The sequence below is a fragment of the Tamandua tetradactyla genome, chromosome 22 (genome assembly GCF_023851605.1).
Source record: "Tamandua tetradactyla isolate mTamTet1 chromosome 22, mTamTet1.pri, whole genome shotgun sequence".
Taxonomy (NCBI): domain Eukaryota; kingdom Metazoa; phylum Chordata; class Mammalia; order Pilosa; family Myrmecophagidae; genus Tamandua; species Tamandua tetradactyla.
This window is the reverse complement of record NC_135348.1, coordinates 47,423,305-47,446,216: the sequence shown is the minus strand read 5'-3', so window position 1 is coordinate 47,446,216 and position 22,912 is coordinate 47,423,305. Positions and strand designations below refer to the sequence as shown.

The 22,912-nt window shown below is 39.9% G+C and overlaps 1 protein-coding gene across 2 annotated transcripts in view; it reads right to left on the bottom strand.

The window, feature by feature from the left end:
- The window catches only part of QRFPR (pyroglutamylated RFamide peptide receptor), a 50,992-nt gene that overhangs the window by 15,939 nt on the left and 12,141 nt on the right, over positions 1–22,912 (bottom strand). The window contains exon 1 of one of the 2 annotated variants that reach the window (XR_013167583.1): positions 3,329–3,574. The exons of the other annotated variant lie outside the window; for it this stretch is intronic. The gene's annotated coding sequence lies outside the window, so the exon portion shown is untranslated. Of the gene's footprint in view, positions 1–3,328; positions 3,575–22,912 lie in introns of those variants that run through there. 2 annotated transcript variants of the gene reach the window in all.

Below are 22,912 nucleotides of genomic sequence, written 5' to 3'. Positions count from 1 at the left end.
CAGCTCTACAGTTTCAGATACTTCCCTCCAGCCACTCAAATACACCAGAAGCTAAAAAGGGATATCTATGTAATGCCTGAGAATAACCTCCAGGATAACCTCTTGACTCTGTTTGAAATCTTTCAGCCACTGACGCTTCATTTTGTCTCATTTCTCTCTCCCTTTCGGGTCAAAAAGGCTTTATCAATCCCATGATGCTGAGTCCTGGTGAATCTCAAGATTTCTGTCCCATGTTGCCAGGGAGGTTTACACCCCTGGGAGTCCTGTCCCACATAGGGGGGAGGGCAGTGAGTTCACCTGCCAATTTGGCTTAGAGAGAGGCCACATCTGAGCATCAAAAGAGGTTCTCTGGGGGTGACTCTTAGGCATAATTTAAGTAGGCTTAGCCCATCCTTTGCAGGAATAAGTTTCATAGGGGTGAACCCCAACATCAGGGACTCAGCCTATTGATCTGATTGTCCCCATTATTTGCGAGAATATCAGAAATTCTCCAAATGGGAAAGTTGATCATTTCCTCCTTTCCCTCCAATACTCCCAGGGGACTTTGCAAATACTTCTTTATTCTCTGCCTAACTACTCTGGGATTTATCGGGATATCACACTAACCTGGACAAACCAACAAGATCTCACTCTGTACCTATGGTATTCAACTAAACTGACCATACAAGTTAAATTAGGAAATGCACTACCCAAAATATAAATTTTGCACCAAATAAATATCTCTCCTTTTGGTCTCATAAAGAAGTTGAACTTTTAAAATATGATGAAATCATCCTTTACTGTGTATTCTGATCTACCCCAGTCCTATACAGATCAGCTTGCTTCATATCTCTAGTCGAAGTCTGATCCCTCTTTCAACTTTTTTTAAACAGTCCTGTGTGAGATCCTGCTTACTTTCATAGCTTCAGAGCTGAGTCTCAGGTGTCATATAAATATTTGAAGTTTCTGGAAAGACGAGGTTATATATAAACAGCTCAGTATCTCAGAATTTAGAAATAACAGTTATAACTCCTGAATACATGTGATGCTGTAAGAGCTGACAATCTAGGACCTTTTACAACAGGCCCCAACATGATAACCCATGCTCTCAACTTCAGGTCACTGAGTTTTTATATAATAGTCCATATGAGCGAGGCATGACAATATTTAGCTTTTTGTTCCTGACATTTCTTCAAGATACAGTCCTATGGTTCATTCACCTGGTTGCATGCCTCACAACTTCATTCCTTCTTGCAGCTGTTCCGTGGTCCCTTGTGCATATAGCTCTCCCTTCCAGTCCTCGGTTGTTGCACCCTTAGGCTACCTCCATCCATTGTGAATCCCCTTGAATTTTGCCCCCATAAGTGCCAGTGTGCAAATATGCATTCGTGTCCCCACATTCAGCTCCTCCCAGCATACACTGAGCAGCCGGTTTGCAGGATCCTATGGCAGCCCCACCCCTAGAAGTTCTTAACTTCTAAAGGTGCCTCACTCAGTTTTGGAGAGGCTCTAATTGGTACAAGTGTTTTCCAATTATTTTACACACTTCTTCCAGTTTTGCCTTCTGGAGAGTATAGGATCAAATCAACTGTCTCTTCCAAACAGTAGGGCTGCATAAATCTGAAAGAAGCTTTCATGCCACTCCTGAGTCTTTTCTTTTCTAGCCTCAATATCGGAGTTTCCCTGGCCTGTCCTCTTCTGACATAGTTTCCAACCACTTCAATCCCTGGACACTATCTTTGGACGTTCACCCGCTGGTAGCTAAATAGCCCAGAAGAGAAGCCACTGTTCTAGGAACGTGGTCTGACCAACCAGAAACTGGGTTCAGCATTGTTTCCCCAGTTTCTAACACCCTCTTCTGTGATTTTAATGTAAGTTTGCATCAGCCATTTGTGCTAGACTTCTCAAGTGGTTGGCTTCTGCTGAACTTGAAATTAATGAAAACCCTGGGCCCATTTAATAGAAATTTCTGTACCCCAAGATTTCCTTACCTCCCATCCTCTGACTAATGAAAAAAATGTATATTGTACTGTATTTAGATACTTAGATGCCCCCCTTTCCAGTCCTTGGAAGCTCCCCATGGCAACCCAAGCACCAGCCCAGCACTCTCCCATTCCCTGTTCCATTCCCCATATCTCAGCCCTTTGTAAAAGTAGGTCCGCCCTTGTCCACAAGGTGGTTTAGATACAAATGCAGAAATTTACCTTCAGTGTCATTCTTTTTCACCGTGTTTGGATTCTGATTATACTGTCAATGAATTAGCTTACATCAAATCTTGTTTTTAATATCATGTTTGATATTATACATGATATTATAGATCTTGAATAGATAAATACGTGGATAAATTATTCATCTGGATATTTCTCCTGCATTTATTTGCAAACTTGATCAGAGTTTCTTCTATTCTTTCAAACTAAGTGTTGATTCAGGTGCTGGGCAGGATGAGATCAGGGAAGAGTCAAAAGGATACCTGAAGAAATTTTCTTTGAGGTGGATGTGGCACTACAATTGAACATGTAGGTATAACCAAATAAACAAGAACAAACCTCATTAGAGCCATCTACCACACACACACCCATCCTGCCCATCATATAGCATGGGATACTGTCAGCTGGCACTTTAACACTGAGATACATATTCACCAGCTCCGTTAGCCACTCTGAGCCTCAGTTTCATCCTTTGTAAAAGGAATTAATAATACCCAGCTCTCGCAGGACCAATATCTTTCATTAGATGATAAAATCACCCAATACAGGATGTGTTATTTAACAAATGTGAGTTCTTTTATTCTCAGACAGCCTAATTAAAAGAATTGAGTTAAATTTGGTACACCTGGAACTGACAGATTCTTTGTGGCTAACTAGCACATTAAACTTCTAGTTCAATAAAATAACTTTATTTTCCACATAAAGACACTACAGCAAAAAGGAATCAAGCAATTTACCCACACTTATTGACAAATGACAGCATGAGCCTAGCCTCCTGACACCTGTTCTTTCCGCTACTTCCCCCTCGTTACACACCCATGCTAGCTGGCAGCTTTTTTTTTTTTTTTTTCACCATATACTCACAAATAATCTTATTAGTAACCTATTTGCAAGCTGTGCATCTTGGTCTATAATATATAGATCCTTTTTATATCCATAATATCTTACCCTTTTTATAAATTCTGATAGCATTTTCCCAGCTCATTATGTCTGACATATCTCCAACCAACTTCCTAAGAAATTAAGACACTGTTCCTTTATCACATTTCCACCTTTCTTCAATAGGCTGGCATTTAATTTATCTGGGCTGAATATTTTAGTTCTTTCAATAGGTAGATGTTCTTTGCTTTCTACTCACTTACCTTGAATGTTTATTTTCACTCTAACCATCTTTGCTTTATCCTTTTTAATTTGGAAATCATTTTTCAAGACCTAGAAGATTGAAGTAAAATAACCATTGAGGAGTTTTGGTTTTCTTCCATCCTTTACTGGGCTTCTATCAGTGACCACCTTTAACTTTTTCTTGTGAAATAATTATAAATGTTCATGAAAGTTGCTTAAATAAAACAGAACAAAACGCAGAACTCCCACACATCTCGCACCCAGATACTCAGATGAGCATTTTGTTATTCTTATTATATGATTCTCTCGATCGATCTGTCACTTTCTAAACCTTTAAGGAGCAGATTGCATAAATCATGCTCCTCTAACAACGCTCTCACCTCTATTTCCCTAGAACAAAACGTATTTATGTACAGCTAGTACATGCTTAGGTGCAGCTATTAAGTTCAAGAAATTTAGCATTGATATAAAGCAGACAGTCCATGTTCCAGTTTTTTCAGTTGTCCTAATAATGTCCTCCCGGGCATCCCTCTTTTATTATTAGATCCACCCCCGGATCATGTATTACACTAACCGTCATTGTCTCTTTAGTCTCTCTCTTTGTTAATTGTAATAACAAATACAACATAAAATTTTGTATCTTAACCACTCCCATGCATACAACTCAGTGGAATTAATCACATCCATAGTGTTGTATTACCATCACCAGCATCTATTCCCAAAACTTTACTTCACTCCAAACAGAAACCCTGAACCCATTATATATTAGTTTTCCATTTCCTCCTCCCCACCACCACCCCAGTAACCTGTGCTTTACTTTCTGTCTCTGTGACTTTTCATATACTATCCATTTCATATAAATAGGATCATACAATATTTGTCCTTTAGTGACTGGCTTATTTCACTCAACATGACAGCTTCAAGGCTCATCCATACTGTCACATGTATCAGTAACATGTATTAAGATTAATAGTCCATTAGATACATTATATATGCCACAACCTTTTGTTTATCCCTTCATCTGTTAATAGCCATTTGGACTGTTTTCATATTTTAGCTATTGTGAAGAATGTTACTCTACAGATATCTGAGTCCGTGCTTTCAGTCTTTCTGGTATATATCTAGAAGTGGGATTGCCAGATCATGTGGTGGTTCTTGTTTAATTTCTTTAAGAACCACTGTCCTGTTTAGCACAGCAGCTGCACAATTTTACATTCCCTTCCCTTTTTTTTTTTCCAGCTTCTTGTTCTGGCAATCTCTCTGTTGGCTCTTCAGTCAGCTCATTCTGTCCTTTAAACTTCCCAATGTGACTCATACAGGTCTGAACTATTCTGTATTTGTTCTTTGTTCTGTTTCTTTCCATAATAGTAGTTTTTAAACTGGGGTAGTCTTAGAATTCCCTGTGTAGGGTACTAGTATCTTGCAATGCCCATCCCTTTTTATGGTACTGTAAGATTTTAATATCACAGTTGTGTTTCTTAGTGCCTCCTTAGAGAGCATGTTTCACATGTATTGATTATCCAGAATCTACTGCATTTCCTTCGAGCAACACGATTTCTTTCTAGAGTATGACTGACCTACTGCAGGCAGGTTAGGAAGAGCTGCCCCCTCTAGAAGATGAGGTGAGAGGAGGCCTAGATCCTCCGGCGTTGAGAGAATGAAATGAAGATGGAAGGTGAGCTGGAGCTGGTGTGACCACTGCTCATAAGGCCTTGGGTCTAATGGGTCATTGCTTAGTTATTGCTGCTGCCCTCTAGGTGTGCTCGTCTCTGCCTGCTGCACACCTGTTCCTACAGCGTCACACTGGTTCTGAGTCCCACACCCTTCCAATACGTTCCCCTCAGCTTAATCCAGTTGGTACCAACTGTCCCTTGTAACCAAGTAAACCTATTTGATAAACTTTTCTTCTGCTACCTTTCCTGTGGAAGGCAGATTTCCTAAAATATAGCATACTATAGGCAGCATTCCCCTCTGTGGGTATTGTTCACTAAGATAAAATACTCCCAAAGCCTACTATTGCAGTTTGCCTCCAATTCTGCTTTCATTTCTACCATGTCTGTATCTTGCATGAGAAACCATGAGAGTTCTCTTTTGCCTACTTGATTAAGAACAAATGCTTTGGTTTAATATTTACTGCCTTTCATTTCCTAGCTTAACTTACTCATACAAGTTTATCTTTCCAAAGATGAACCTTTGCTTTCATCAGACATAGTGTTCACTCTCCTATCGGACCATGTCCAACCTTATTCCCCACCATATACAGAGCAGGTCTCAATGATTCAAATAAAAACAAGACCTCATTATTTCTAAACATGATGCTTAAAAAATTAAAACAATTTGGCCACTATTTGTATTCTCTCTAGTTTAAAAGAGATTTTAAAAATGAATCTAAGTGGGAAGTTCTCTGGGGTTCCACCTCAATCAAGATGGTAGAGTGAGATACTTCAGAGCTTTGTTGCCTCCAAAGCTTTGAACAAGCAAGAACTGTCAGAAACCTCCTTCTCAATCTCTAGAAAATAGTCAACTATGTTGCAGAAATGGGTTGAGCATCAAACCAAGGAAAATGCAACTTACAAATGTCAGGAGAAATAGATGGTTTACATCATTAGTAGACTTCAGTATATCTCTTTCAATATTGGATAAAACATCTAGATGGAAGATTTAGAAGGAAATGGAAGACTTGAGCAATACTATAAGCCATATGAGCGAGGCATGACAATACAAAATGGAAACAGAAAAACAGAAAACATGTCATCAAACAATAGCAGAATACATCTTTTTCTCATGTGCACATGGATCATTCTCTAGGATAGACCATATATTAGATCACAGAACAAGACTCTATAAATTTAAAAATATGAAACAATACAAGGTATCTTCTCTGACCAACAAAAAATGAAATTAGAAACTAATAATAAGAGGAAAACTGGGAAATTCTCCAAGTTAATTGTGGAAATTAGACAATATACTCTTAAACAACCAAAGAAGAAATCACAAGTGAAAAATAGGAAATAATTTGTGTTGAATGAAAGTGAGAACACAACATACCAAAAACATATGGTACATACTAAAAGCAATGGTCAGAGGGAAATTTATAACTAAACGTTTAATATTTAAAAAGAAGGAATATGTCAAATCAGTAACCTAACCTCACACCTAGAGGAACTATTAAAAAAAAAGAGTAAAACAAGGCCAAAGTAATCATAAGGAAGCAGAAATAAAGATTAGCACAGAGTAAATGAAATAGATAATAGAAAAAAGCAATAGAAAAACTCAGTGAAACCAAGCATTAGTTCTCTGAAAAAATCAATAAAATCAACAAAGCTTTAACTAAGCAGACAAAATAAAAAAGGGAGAGGACACAAGTAACTAAAATAAGAACTGAAAGGGGGGATATTACTACTGACTTTACAGAAATAGAAATGTTATAAAAGGATATTATAAACAATGATATGCCAATAAATATAGACAACCTAAATGAAATGGATAAATCCTAGAAACACACAAACTACCTTAAATTGACTCAAGAAGAAATAGAAGCTCTCAAGAGACCAATAACAATTAGAAACTGAACATTAATCAAAAACCTCCCAAAACAAAGTAAAGGCCCAGACTAGATGGCTTCTCTGGTGAATTTTACATTGAAATCATGATTAATACCAATTGTACTCAAACTTTTCAAATATACTAAAGAGGGAGGAAGAATTCTTAGTTCATTCTATGGCACTGCATCACCTTAATACCAAAGGTGGGTAGGGATATCACAAGAAAATAAAATTACAGATCAACATCCTTTATGAACATAAGAGGCACAAATTCCTCAACAAAATACTAGCAAACTAAATTCAACCACTGATCAAAAGGATTATGCACAATGATCAAGTGGGATTTATCCCAGGAAGGGAAATATGGATAATCATAAGATAATCAATCAATGTAATAGTCTACATTAACAGAATAAACCCTCTGAAGGACATAACCATCTAAATTGATACAGAGAAGGCATTTGACAAAATAAAGTATACCTTCTTTAAAAAAATAAAGAAATAGGGAAAAAAGGAACCTACTCAACATTGTAATCAAGAAACTAGGGTTTAAGGGATGATTATCACTACTAAACCATTATATAAATATTCCTATTTTCCTTTCTGGTATATTAAGGTAAAGAGAGAAAAATACCTGAGACCTCTGAACTATATAATTCATCTGCCCTGATACCTGATCGTGGTTGTAAAAGCCGGCATCTGTGATTTTGTGAGTGTAAGAGCTGTTACTCCCTTTATCTGGTCTTTTTCTCAAACTACCTTGTCGGGCAAAGGCCCTAATGCTAATGAGGAACTTTGCCAGCCATTAACTGGTTCAAGCCCAGTTTCACTCCTTTACATGCGTGAATTGTGCCGCTGCTGAAATGACAACTGTCTTCCTTTCTGCATAGACTTGCTATTTGAAGCAGCAGTGACTCCATCCTCCCTTGTTAGAATCAATAAACATCTTGAACCCCTAAACATAGTTTTGGGCCAAAGGCCATCTGATCTCCTGCTTTGCCCCTAGCAATAAACTCTTTCTCTTTTTGAAGTCCCAGAGTTTCAAACGTTGGTCATTGAGCACATTGGGCAAGAATCCACTGCTTTTGCACGGAAACAACATGACAAAGGACATGTAGGAAACCCGCAGCTGACATCATGCTCAGTGGTGAAATGAAAGCCCTCCCTCTAAGGTCAGGATCACGGCAAGGACAGCTGCTACCGCCATTGCCATTCGACACAGTACTGGAAGGGCCAGGGCAGCTAGGCAAGAGAAGGCAATAAAGAGCATCCAAATGGGAAAGGAAGAGGTAAAACAATTCCTATTTACAGATGACATAATCACATGTTTATATATAGAAACCCCAGAAGGAAGTTACTAAAGCTAACACACAAGGAAGTTACTAGAGCCACACCTGCCTTCAGAAAGTGTCAGAGCATAAGATCGACACATAAAAATCAGTGAGTTTCTGTACAATTGCAATGAGCAATTCAAGAAGACAATTCCACATTCAATACCAGCAAAAAGAATAACTATCTAGGAATAAATCCAGGACTTGTACACAGAAAACTACAAATTGTTACTGAAATAAAGAGCCTTTAAAAGATACTTTATACTCATGAATTGAAAGGTGCTTATCTATTGGCAGACTGAATATTGTTGAGATCTTAATACTACCAAAAGCAATGTACAGATTCAACACCCACAATCCTAATCAAAATTCCAACAGCCTTTTTTACAAGAATGGAAAAGTTAATCATCAAATTCGCATGGAAGGGCGAGGGAAACTGAATAGCCAAACCATCTTGGAAAAGAAGAACAAAGTTGGAAAATTCATATTTTCGAACTTCAAAACTTATTACGAAGCTTCTGGAAAGCAAAACTGTGGATTTGGCATAAGGATGGACATACAGACAATTGGTATAGAAGTGAGAGTGCAGAAATAAATCCACACATCTATGTCCAAATGATTTTTGATAAGGGACCCAGGTCTATTTAATGGAAAAAGAATAGTCACTTCAACAAACGGTGGTGGGAAAAAATGGATATCCACATGTAAAAATATGAAAGTGGACCCTTGCCTCATACCATAAGCAAAAATTAACTCAAAATTGATCAAAAACTTAAATATAAGAGCTAAAACTATAAGACTCTTGGAAGAAAACCTGGGATAATATTTTCAGGACCCTGTATTAGGCAGTGGATTCTGTGACTTTGTATCAAAAGTATGATAAACAAATGAAAAAAATAGATAAGCAGGACTTCATTAAAATTAAATACTGTGCATGTAAGGGTATTATCAAGATGGTGAAAAGACAACCAAGAGAATAAGGAAAAACATTGGAAAATATTTATCGTTAAGGTTTTAATATCCAGAATAAATAAAGACATTCTACCCCCTAATAACAAAAAGAAAAACAAGTTAAAAAATAGGCAAAAGATAAAATAGACATTTGTTCATAGAATGGCCAACAGCACATATATGATGTTTAATTTTATGTGACAACTTTGTTATAGTTTCCAACTGTGTGGTTGAGCAAGATCTGGCCTAATTGTTACTGTGAGATATTTGACAGATGAATTTGTATCTATAGCTGGTTGATTGCATCTACAATCAACAAAGAAGACTGTTCTCAGCTATGAAGGGACTCTCCTCATCTAATAAGTTGAGGTCTTAAAGCAAGACTGGGGATTATAGAAGTCAGAAGGAAGAAAGTATGCTTCTACTTCAGCCAGGTAGATTTTCCTGAGGAATTCAAATTCACCTTCATCAGAGTTTACAACTTGTGATTTTTCTTGGGGAATTTAATGTCACTTTTATTAGAATTTACAACTTGCAGCTTAACCCACAGAATTCAGACTTGCCAATCACCCATGGCTGTATGAGTCAATTCCTACAACCAATCTCTTAATATTTACAGTGCACACACTGTCAGTTCTGTTGTTCTGGAAAACCCTAATACAGATTTTGATACTGAGAATGGTTCTTTAGAATTATGAATTGCTTCTGAAATTTCTGGAATTGTTCTCTAATCTGATTAGATTTAAAGCCAGTTATGACTCTACTTCTGGTGTTCAAGAGGGTACTGATAGTTTATGGCATGTGTTTATGCCAACAGAGGCACACACATTACCACCACTGGAAATGCTTGTAGGGGCAAGGCTCTGCGTGACAGTGTATTTAAAACCTTGGCAGATTTTTTGAAGTTAAAAAGTATAGTGATGTTGGGCTGTTTTTTCCTAAATACACTGGATGAAGTAAAGAAAAAAATAAGCTCAGGGATTCAAATTCCCAGCTCACACACTGCATGAATGACACTTCCCACTGAGAAGCTTAACCCTGTTTCATCAGATGAGATTTGTAGCGGAATCCTCTGAGGTAGGTGACTTGCAAAAAATAGCTAATTTCCTCATGACCCACCCATGCCACCTCTCTTTACTTCCAGATCTGTAACTAGATTGAAATACAAACAGGCCCTGAAAGGTGGGTTACAAGGTGTGATCCAAGAGAAAATGTGCCACATTCCAAAAGAACTACATGATTTTTCAACACTATACAGACAGAAATCAGAAAAATATGTGGGAATAGATATAAAGGGTATGGAATCATGGTGAAAGAACATAAAGTTGAATCAGGCTAAATTTATTGATATAGGCCACTAAGCAGACGATCTGGATTCCATATTGTAGATCAAGGGGCTGGGAAGTGCTCTAACAGTCTGGCTAGTTGGTTGGCTGAAGCATGGGCCGAAAGGTGGGCTATACTAAATGAAGACAAAACTCAAAGTAAGCAGAACTTGAAGCAGTACATCTAGCTGTTCATTTTCCTTGGAAGGAGAAATGGCTGAAGGTGCATTTGTGTGCTGAGGCCAATGATTGGATTGGGTTTTCAGGGACTTGGGAAGAACTGATTGGAAAATTGGTGACTAGAAGTCTGTGGGAAAAGTATTGGACAGAACTTTCTGAACAGGCAAAACACATGAAGATATTTGTGTCCCGTGTGAAGGTACACCAGAAGGTGGCCATGGCAGAGGAGGATTTCAATGCTCAAGTAGAGAAGATGACCCATTCTGTGGCCTCCAGTCAGCTTCTTTCCCTAGACACTCCTGTCAATGGGCTCATGAGTAAAGTGGCCATGTTGGCAGCAATGGAGGTTACGCATGATCTCAGCAACATGAGCTCCTACACACCAAGGCTGACCTGTGCCTTCAGCCAGGGCACTGCTGAGTGCCCAGTGTGCCAGCCCAGAGACCAACACTGAGTCCTCAAAGTGGTCCCATTGCCCGAGGCGGTCAGCCTGCCACATGTTGGTGGGTTGATTGCATCAGAAAACTTCCATCATGGAAGGAGCAGCATTTTGTCCTTATTGAAACAGACATTTACTCTGGATATGGATTTGCCTTCCTTGAACACAATACTTCTGCCAAAATTACCATCTGTGGACGTACGGCATGCCTTATAATATTCCACACAGCATTGCTTATGACCAAAGAACCCACTTCACAGTAAATAAAGTGTGGCAATGGGTCAATACACGTGAAATTGGCCTTATCATGTTCCCCGTCATCCTGAAAGAGTTGGATTGATAGTCCAGTGAAGTGGCACTGGGTGGCAATACCTTAGAGTGTGGGGGAAATGTATGTCCAGAAGGCTGTGTACACTCTAAATCAGGTTTCAATCCACACTGTTATTTCTTCCATCGGAAGGATTCATAGGTATAGGAATCAAGGGGTGGACATTGGGGTAAAACCACTCACTCTTACACCTAGCAAACACTTAGAAAAATGTTTGCTTCCTGTCCCTGTGACATTATGCTCTGTTTGCCAAGAGGTCTTAGCGTCAAAAGAAAGAGTGTTTCTGCCATGAGACGCAAAATTCCATGGAACTAGAAGTTAAGCCTGCCATCCAGCTATTTTGTGCTTCTCAGGCATCTGAATCAACAGGAAAGAAGGAAGTTACTATACTGGCTAAGGAGACTGATTCTGATTTCCAAAGAGATATTGTACTGTTACTGCACAATGGAGGTAAGGAAGAGTTTTCCTGGAATACAGAAGTTCCTTTAGGACATCTGTTGCTACTAGCCATGCCACATGGTTAAAGTCAATGGAAAACTACAATAACACAATCCATGCTGGACTACTAGTGACCCAGACCCCTTCCTGAATGAAAGTTTGTGTCACCCCACCAGGCAAAGAACCACAAACAGCTGAGATGCTTGCTGAGATGTAAGGGAATATTGACTGGGTAGTGAAAGAAGGTAGTTTTATAAATGCAAGCTACAATCGTGTGACCAGTTGTAGAACCAAGAACTGTCATGTTATGAATATTTCTTCCTTGAATGTATGACCATTTTTGTATCTACACATAAAGCATATATCTCTTTTTCTTTGTTCTCTTATTCCCTTACCATATAGCATTAGTTGTATTATAGTGTTTAAATTTTAGGGTAAAAGTGACTATAACCCAATGATTTGCATCCTCTTCTGAGTAAAGATTAGTGTGTTTCGGTCATGCATAGGACAGTTGTATCATGTTGGTTGAAAGTATGAGTGTTACTGTCTTAATCTGGAGATTATATACAATGCTTCAGTACAGTTTAAGGAGATGTGTGTGAGTGCCAAGCGGATAAGGGTGGACTGTGGTGGTTAACTTTAGGTATCCTACTGTCTAGGTTATGGTGCCCGGTTGTTCAGTCCAAGATCCGCTGTTGGTCTGGTTTTGCTCCTTTATTAGAATTCTACTGGTTTATGAACTGGAGCGTCTACTAATGTAAGTCCTAAACTCGGGAAGTGTGTATCCTCCGACTTTTCTCAAGATGGTTTTGTCTACTCAGGGCCCCTGCCTTTCCAGATAAATTGGATGATTGGTGTTTCCATTACTGCAAATGCTGCTGGAATTGTGATTGTGACTGTGATTGTGTTGAATCTATAAATTGCTTTGGGTAATAGTGGCATCTTAATATTTGATCTTAAAATCCATAAAACTGAATGCTTTTTCATTTATTTGAGTCTTTGTTTATTTCTTTTAGCAATGTTTTGGAATTTTCCATGTAAAAGTCCTTTACATCTTTGGTTAAATTTATTCCTAGGTATTTAATTCTTTTAGTTTCCATTTTAAATGGATTTTTTTTCTAAATTTCCTCCTCAGATTATTCATTACTAGTATATAGAAACTACTGAATTTTGTTCATTAATCCTCCAAGCCATCACTTTTCTGAATTTATTAACTCTAATAGCTTTGTTTTGGATTTTTCAGGATTTTCTATTCATAGTGCCATGTCATCTGCAAATAGGCAAAGTTTTAAATCTTCCTTTCCAATATGTTTCTTTTTTTTTGGCTAAATTCTCTGGCTAGAACTTCTAGTACAATGATAAATAACAGGGGGTCAGTGGGCATCCTTGTCTTGTTCTTGATCTTAGAGGGAAAGCTTTCAATTTTTCACCATTAAATATGATATTAGCTGTGGGTTTTTAGTATATTCCCTTTATCATGTTGAGGAAGTCTCCTTTTATTCCTTATTTTCTGAGTAGTTTGATCAAGAAGGATGCTGGATTTTGTCAAATGCCCTTTGTGCATCAATTGAGATGATTCTGTGGTTTATTCCTTCATTTTGCATTACAGTAATTGATTTTCTTATGCTGTATAACTTGCTCATGCTGAGAAATTCTTAAATATGTTGTTGGATTCAGTGAGCAGGTGTTCTGTTGAGTATTTTGCCTTTATATTGACAAAGCAAACTGGTCTTTAATTTTCATTTCTTGTGGTATTTTTATCTGGCTTTTGTTTTAGGTGAAGTTGACCTCATAGGATGAGTTAAGAAATGTGCTCTACTCTTCAATTTTTCTGAAAGCGCTTTAGTAGGACTTGGTGTTGATTGTTCTTGGAAAGTCGGGTTAAGTTCACTGGTGAAGACTTCTGATCCTGGGCACTTCTTCATTGGAAGGTTTTTCATACTGTTTCTATTTTGTTGCTTGTTGTTGGTCTGTTCAGATCTTCTCTTTCGTACTGACTCAGAGGAGGTCCTCTGTGTGGTTCTAGAACATTTGTCCATTTCATCTAGGTTATATAATTTGTTGGTGTATATTTGTTCATAGTATTCTCTCGTAACCCTTTTTATCTCTGTGGGATCAGTAGCAATGCCCCCCCCCCAAAATCATTCATTATTTTAGTTACTTGTGTCCTCTCTCTTTTTTCTTTGTCAGTCTTGCTAAAGATTTGCCAATATTATTGATCTCTTCAAAGAACCAATTTTTGTTTCATTAATTCCATTGAAATAAAATATTCTCTACTTTATTTATATCTACATTAATCTTTGCTTTTTTTCTTCCTTCTGCTCACTTTAGGATTAATTTGCTCTTCATTTTCTAGAACATACAGTTGTAAGATTAAGTCACTAATTTGAGATTTTTCTTTCTTAATGTAAGCATTTGGAGCAATAAACTTCCCTTTTCAGCACTGCCTTTGCTACCTCCCCTAAATTTGGGCAGATTATGTTTTCATTTCCACTCACCATAAGCTATGTCCTAATTTCTCCTGTGATTTCTTCTTTGACCCACTGGCTGTTTAAGAATGTGTTATTTCATTTCCACATATTTGTATTTTTTCTGTTCTCCTTCTGTTACTGATTTGTAGCTTCATTCCATTGTAACTAGTGAAGATACATTGTATAGGTTCAATATTTTTAAATATATTGAGACGTGTTTTGTAAACTAACATATAGTCTGTCCTGGAGAATGACCCATACACACTAAAGAAGACTGTGTTTTCCACTTCTGTTGGGTGAAGTTTCTATAGCTGTCAGTTAGGTCCACTTGGTTACAGTATTCTTCAAGCCTTCTATTATTGATCTTCTCTCTAGAAGTGGTATCACTTACTTAAACTGGTGCATTGAGGTAACCTACTGTTAATGTAGAACCATCTATTTCTCCCTTCAAGTCTGTCAATATTTGCTTCATATATTTTGAGGCTCTGCTCTTAGGTACACTTATATTAATAATTTTTATGTATTCTTGTTGAGTTTACCTCTTTATCAGTATATAGTGATCTTCTTTGTGCCTAGTAACAATTTTTAACTTAAAGCCTGTTTTATCTGACATCGGTGTAGGTATCCCTGGTCTCTTTTGGCTTCTATTTGCACATGATAATTTTTCCATCCTTTCCATTTCAAATTACTTGTATCTTTGAATTTAAGGTGAGTCTTTCGTAGACAGAATATAGTTTAGTCATGCTTTTTATCCATCTGTCAATCTTTCTTTTGTAGTTCAAGTCATTCACATTTAAAGTAATTACTTTAATTATTTAATTAAATTAATTCATGGCAGGATTTCCTTCCGCTGTTTTGTTATTTAGTGTTTGTAAGTCTTATACCTTTTTGGCCTTCAATTATTCCATTAATGTCTAATTTCATTTTGTTTGTTTTTTTGAGGTATACCATTTTGACTACCTTCTCATTTTCTTCTGTGTATAGTTTTCAAATATGTTCTTTGTGGTTACTCTTAGGCTTAAATTTCATGTCCAAAATCTATAGAAATCATGTTTGATTTGATATCAATTAGTTTCATCAGCATGCATGCCCACTTTTCCTATACCTCTTCATTCCCTTACCTTTTCTTGCACTTGTTGCAAATTATATCTTTATACATTGTATGTCCAAGATCATAGGTATATCATTACTTTTATGCATTTATATTCTAGAACCTAAAGGAAGTAAAAAGTGGAGTTACACATAAAAATTAAACAAAGAAACCTCTGTTGGTCCTGGCATTTATAACTACCTACATGGTTACTTTTACTGCAGGGCTTTATTTCTTTGATCACTGTTTAGTGGCCTTCCCTTTAGCACTGTCTGTAGGGCACATCTAGTAGTGAGGAACTCCTTCGCCTTTTGTTTATCTGGGAATGTCTTAAACGCACCCTGATTTTTAAAAAACAATCTCACCAGATATAGAATTCTTAGTTAAGAATTGTTTTCTTTGAGGACTTTCAATATTTCATCCCACTGCCTTCTTGCCTCTATGGCTTCTGATTGATAAATTGTTTCTAAACCTTAGTGGAGCTCCTTGTACATACATGTTGCTTTTCTCTTACTGTTTTCAGAACTCTCTCCTTGCCCTTAAATTCAACAGTATGACCACCCTGTGCCTGGGTGTGGCTCTTGTTGTGTTTATCCTGTTAGGGTTTCTTTAGGCTTCCTGAATGTGTATATTCATGACTTTCATTAAATTTGGAAGGCTTTTGGCCATCATTTCTTTGAATATTCCTTCTGATCCTTTCTTTCCCCTCCTTCTGGTACCCCCATTATGTGCATAGTGACATGGCCGATTGTGTCCCAAGGACTTTCGGACACTTTTCACCTAATTCACAGGTTCTGGGGATTAAGGTACCAACAGCTTTAGGGATCACTATTCTACATAACACAGAGGCTAAACATTGCAAAGATGTCATTTATCTCCATAAGAATATCTAAATTTAATGCATGGTCAATCAAAATTCCAGGGATTTTTTAAATGAAGTTTTATAAACTTATTTTTAAATGTACATGGAAAAATAAACGTCCAAACATAGCTCAATCAGCTCTGAAAAGGCAGCTCATGGAGCGGTGACTTGCTCTGTGCAGTATTTAGATATTCTACGAAGCCTGTGCAATACACACAGAACCCTGGTGGGAATAGGCAATCAGACAATGTTTCAAGATATAAAGTTAGGAAAAATATTGGAAACAGATATATAATTAAAGAGGAGCCGGAAATCCATGGAGAAATGACGAGTTGCTTAACAGGTAGTGTTGAGAAGATTAGTTCACTATATAGAGATAAATAAACCAGATCCTTATCTCATTTCATATACCTTGGTGGACACTAGATAGATAAAGGGTCTGCTACAAATAAATATACAATAAAAACGTTAGATACACACAGCAGCATGGGTACACCTTGTAAGTCTAGCACCAAGCAAACCAGCAATGCCTAACTACACAGCGTGTAATAACAAGAAAAACAAATTTAAAGAGACATATCAAGCACATTATCATGGCTACTTCTGCAGGGGGAGAGGCATGAAGCAGGGACCAGAGACTTTAAAAAAGATTTTAAAGATAATAAAACAGGAGAGAAGCACTGCCGAGAATGATAAAGAGAATGATTAAATCAGCACTGTGAACTTGAGATCCAAAGAGAGAGCATGAAAGTAAAGATGTGAGAGAAAGTGGTGGCGGGATGTCAGAGTGAGAGAGACAGACAAACGGTCTTACAGGAGGGGCAGGGAGAAATAACCATTTTTTCCAGGTCACAGCCAAGGCTCCAGACAGACCCCTTCAGTGTGTTTCAGGTGCATATTCAGACCCCTTCTCCATTACCGGGGCACGTGTGCACGGGAACTCCACATTCCAGGGTCAAGGAAGCACTATTCCTCAAGTGTGGCTACTTCATAGAATAACCTAAGGAGCTTTAAAAATATTGATACCTAGATTCTACTCTGTCGAATTCTGATGTATGGGGTATGACTTAGGTTTTTAAAATTTCTGAAGTGATTCTAATCTGTAGCAAAGTTTGAGAAACAGTGGGCTAGAGAACAATCTTGAGAGCGAGCCCTCACTGCAAGGTTTGCTTTTCTCCCATTGCTTCCAACTGCAAGGAGTTATAGACTGGATAAGTACTCAGAGTCTAACACATTGATTTTTTTTCTTTTGCATGAGCAGGGACCGGGAATTGAACTCAGGTCTCTGGCACGGCAGGTGATAACTCTGCCTGCTGAGCCACTGTGGCCCACCCCACATTGATTTTTAATTCTGTGTCCTATTGTCTCATCCATTCATGCCTCTGTTCTTTCACTTACTTATGGGTCATTTACTGTTCTAGGCTTTTTGAATCCAGGCTGTGCAAAGCACCCACACAAGATCCCACAATCCCACAACTAAACATAATTACAAAACAGTGTTTCAAGCAATTGTGCTTGAAAACAGACATGGATAAAGGAGTCATAATAGCTTTTTAAAATGTAAAATGTTATGACTCCAGAGATCTGAACCTCCTGACAACGTGGGACAGAATTCTGGGATGAGCTGGGACCCAGCATCACGGGATTGAGAAAATCTTCTTGACCAACAGTGGGAAGACAAATGAGACAAAATAAAGTTTCAATGGCTGAGAGATTTCAGACAGAGTTGAGAGGTAATCCTGGATGTTATTCTTATGCATTATATAGATGTTCCCTTTTTAGTGTATGGTATACTGAAGTGGCTGGAGGAAAGTACCTGAAACTGATTCTTGAAGACGACTGTATAGCTTTTTACAATCTAACTGTGTGATTCTGAAAAAAGTAAAATGCTGAATTAAAATAAAGAGAAGTCAGCAATGGCGGTTGGTAATATCTGGAATGCTGTTAATCAAATGTCTATCATCTACATTATAAGGGATATTTGCTGTGGTTTGCTGGTAAATGTTAACAACCAGATCTCTAAGAAAGAAAAAAAAAAAAGCCCTGACATATGGCATTGTCCAATTTCCCTGGTGTGGTAGGTCAAACTCCGTAAACTATAAAACACGTCCTTAATCTCAACATGCATTCCTGTAGGTGTGAACCTATTGTAAACAGGAGCTCTTGAAGACATTATCTTTAGTTAAAGTGTGGTAAACTGAACCAGAGTGGGTCTTAACCCAGAGTACTAGATGACCAGATAAAGAGAATCCAGAAGTCACAGAAGCCAGAGAGCAGAGGGGCATTGCTAGGTGATGGGAGGAAGGCAGAGACACCAAGGACTCCGTCATCACTAGCAGCCAGCACTAGAGAATGAAACTCCAGGAGAAAGTAAGTCTTGCCAATATTTTGATTTTGGACTTCTTCCTAGTGGCAAACCTTAGGTGGTATTCCTGTTGTGTAATAACCAACTCACTGTGTGGTATGTGTCTTGCCACCTGGCAACCTAAGACGGCTGGTGTCATTTCTGCAGAGTGTGGAAGAGACCGTGGATCGACTCCCGTGAGTTGGAACACGCTAGCCCCAGCACACCGCTAGATGTTCAGGAAAAGGATGTAACTGAAAAAATTCCATCTGATGCATTTCTCTTACTTACAGGTTCTTTTTCTGTTTGGTTTTCTTCTCCTCTGTTCTTTCTCTGTGTGTTGGATCACTTTCGTTATTCTTTGTAGACTAGTTGTGAAAGGAAGTTTGTCTACTGGATGACTCATTTTCATCCTCCACTACACCTCCCGCTGCTCTCCTTAACTTCTGGAGTTTTATCTCTGCTCTCTCTTCTTTCATCCCTGTCCCTGCTTTATACCTGCTAGAAATGCCATGGTCGTTGCTGAGCCGCAAATTCAATGCTTTGCTCAAAGTTAAACTTCCACTCTAATAATAACATTTACTGAGCACTTGTCACGCGCCAGGTACTGTTCTAGTAGCGTCAGTTCCATCAGTCGTAAAAACCTCACACGACACAAAAGGAAGGTACTGATATTCTCTCGGTAGGAGAGGAGGCAAGTGGCTTCCCAACATCCTTTACGTATTTGGTAAGAGATGGAGCCAAGCAGTCTGGCTCCGGAGGCTGCTAACACGACAGACAGCCCTTGAGCCCCACGTCCTCTGGAGAACAGGCCTTAAGAAACCAGGAAGTGTTCTAGGAGTTTCCATGGCTTGGAAGAATAACGCCATTTCTTTTGAATACTTTCACTATTTATCAAATTAATATAACTCTCTTCTCTGCCTGTCTATATATCGAAACTTGGAAGTCAGCTGATTATTGCCATTGCCCCTTCTTTCTACATCTCATCTCTCTTCCTTCCCCACTTTCCCACTTGTTGAAACACAGGTTCTCATTCAGTGGGGCTGGGGAGACTGAGGCAGCGCTGAAGTTGCCGGTCATTGGGCCAAACTTTAAAGTGGCAGGAAGAGGACATTGCACGCACAGGGAAGCCGTCCTGCTTTGTCCTTTTGGAACATTATTTCCTGGACCCACAGAGTTTTGTCACCAAGGTCCCTGGGCCACAAATGTGCACTATGGCCACGTGACCTAACGCGGTGCTCTGCGGGCGGCGCCAGGGGAGAGCCTCGTGTCCTTCATTCCTCCTCCTCCACCTCCCACACTGAGCTCCCGTCCCTCCTCCACCTCCCACACTGAGCTCCCCGTCCCTCCTCCACCTCCCACACTGAGCTCCTCTTCCCTCCTCCATTTCCCACACTGAGCTCCCCGTCCCTCCTCCACCTCCCACACTGAGCTCCCCGTCCCTCCTCCACCTCCCACACTGAGCTCCCCATCCCTCCTCCACCTCCCACACTGAGCTCCCCGTCCCTCCTCCACCTCCCACACTGAGCTCCCCGTCCCTCCTCCACCTCCCACACTGAGCTCCCCGTCCCTCCTCCACCTCCCACACTGAGCTCCCCGTCCCTCCTCCACCTCCCACACTGAGCTCCCCATCCCTCCTCCACCTCCCACACTGAGCTCCCCGTCCCTCCTCCACCTCCCACACTGAGCTCCCGTCCCTCCTCCACCTCCCACACTGAGCTCCTCTTCCTCCCACACTGAGCTCCCCGTCCCTCCTCCACCTCCCACACTGAGCTCCTCTTCCCTCCTCCACCTCCCACACTGAGCTCCCCGTCCCTCCTCCACCTCCCACACTGAGCTCCTCTTCCCTCCTCCACCTCCCACACTGAGCTCCTCTTCCCTCCTCCATTACCACACTGAGCTCCCTGTCCCTCCTCCACCTCCCACACTGAGCTCCCCGTCCCTCCTCCCCCTCCCACACTGAGCTCCCGTCCCTCCTCCACCTCCCACACTGAGCTCCCCGTCCCTCCTCCACCTCCCACACTGAGCTCCCCGTCCCTCCTCCACCTCCCACACTGAGCTCCTCGTCCCTTCTCCATTTCCCACACTGAGCTCCCCATCCCTCCTCCACCTCCCACACTGAGATCCTCTTCCCTTCTTCAGTGACAAGGAGCAGGAGTTTGCTCTTAAATAAGATATTTTCCAGTTTCCAGTGAAACAGGCACTTTTTATTTACTCATATCAATAACGTTTTAAAAAACAATAACTGCACTTAACCCACAATGTCACTTCATAGAGCTGAGACATGTTGAAGAAACGTACAAAAGCATTCAGAGCACAAGAGCTCAGGATAACTGTTGGCTAAGAAGAGTGTCACTTAATATTTTCCTGCTAGAAATATCCTTAATTTTTTAATGAAAGATAGCAAAAGCGCATGCTCATATTTTCAGCTTTCTGGTTGTCAGTAACATATGTAAGTCAAGATTTTCCGACAGAAATGTGAAAATATGGGTGGTTTTATTTTTCACTCTCTTTTTTTTTTTTGGCTGCTGTATGGTGGGGTCACATTTCGTTCTTTTTCCATGTGACTATCTCCTTATTGCAGCACCATTGGTTGAATTTTTGTTTGTTTGTTTGTTTTGGGGGAAGTGCATGGGCCAGGAATCCAATGTAGGTCTCCCACGTGGCAGGCGAGAATTCTACCACTGACCCCCCCTTGACCCCCCGCTTTCCTCTCTCTTCTATAAAAAATGTTTTTTCCTATGTATGCTCCTCCAAGAGGAGAACAAAGGAAGGAAGGACATGTGCTGACCTGTTTTAACTTCAGTTATGCTTGCTACAAGAAAGCCCACTTAAAATGAAGTCTGCCAAAGAAAAAGGCAAGTCCAGATTTATAAAACAAACCAAGATGCATACTTACTACATAAAATGCCCATCATTGCTACTGAAATAAATTTGCAAATATATTACAAATATGTTTTTCTCAAAACTTGGAATTTCAAAGATAAACTTTAAAAAACCAAGACAGTTGATTAACCTCTCTGTGCATTTTGCAGCCTCCAAGTATTTCCTTAAGAAGGAGCCAAAACCACCACCAGTCCACATGCCAATCAGCCAGCCTGCACCCCTCCCTCCGCTCCCCTACCTGAAGGAGAGGCCCGCCCAAGTCGCATGTCCCTTCTCACTTCGCTGAATGGACCACACCGGACACCCAGCCCAGAGCCAGGCCGACCACGTCCCGTCTCTGAACTATGAGCGGGGACCTGGAGTGCAGAGACAGTGGCATATGAAACCAAAAGATGCACAGAAAAGCGCGAGGAAGAGCCGGACAACAGGTTGCCAAGAAAGCAGGAAACACCCCAGCAGGCAGAAGAGAGGGAAGCTTTTCTTTCCCTCCCCCACCCTTCACCGCGTAAGTAAGGGAGGTGTCTGCTGGATATTTCCCTCCACTGGCCATTTAACTAATCGGATTGTGGGTAAGTGGGAGCAGATACCAAGAAATGAGAAGTGATATTTTCATGACAGGGCTGAGATTTATGGGGAGGGGCAAGAGAAAGAAACCAGACTAGGGAGAAGCAGGAAGAAGGAAAAAGGAAAAGCCTTCCCTGAGGTAAAAGGGAAGTATTAAAGGGGTAAGAGGTTGGGACGAAGGGGTGGGAAAGCGGTTCGTGGGAAGTTACTGAGTGACAAAAGACGACCAAGATGGAATGGGAGAGGGGGGTTTTAGGCATTTTTGTAAGTTATAAACTGAAATATTTTAAAGTTTCTTTGACACACGTAAGTGAAGATTAAAATTATTTGACATCCGTGTTGGCCACTGCGCCATGTTTCTTTGCCTCTGACACCGTCTCGTCCAGGACCCAGTGGGGTAGGCTCCGTGCAGCCCTCAGAGAGCACACAAGACCTCAGCCGGCGGGGCAGCGTGAAAAGACAGGATAAACCAAAATATCAAACATTTTAGTAGTATGGAGCAATCAGATTCAAGAAGCAGGGCAGTATTCACTACTGGAGAGGCGCAAAGTCACATTCACAGCAAAGCCTGGAGATTCGTGAATTTCCCGTGTTAGCTCCACAGAGCAGCTGCTCGGGTCCCATTCAGTTTCCATGAGACCAACTGTTATTGTCCTCAAACTCAGAAGAAATCCCTCTCCCCTTTATTGCTACAAAATAACCTTGACTTAACCCCCATTATTCCAGGTAAACTTAATTTCTGTTCCACATAACCAAAAGCATATGCATAGAAAATATACAAAAAACAAAAATCTCACTCTTATGCCCACCATAAAATAATGCAACTAATTCCTAAAAGGAATCCAGGATC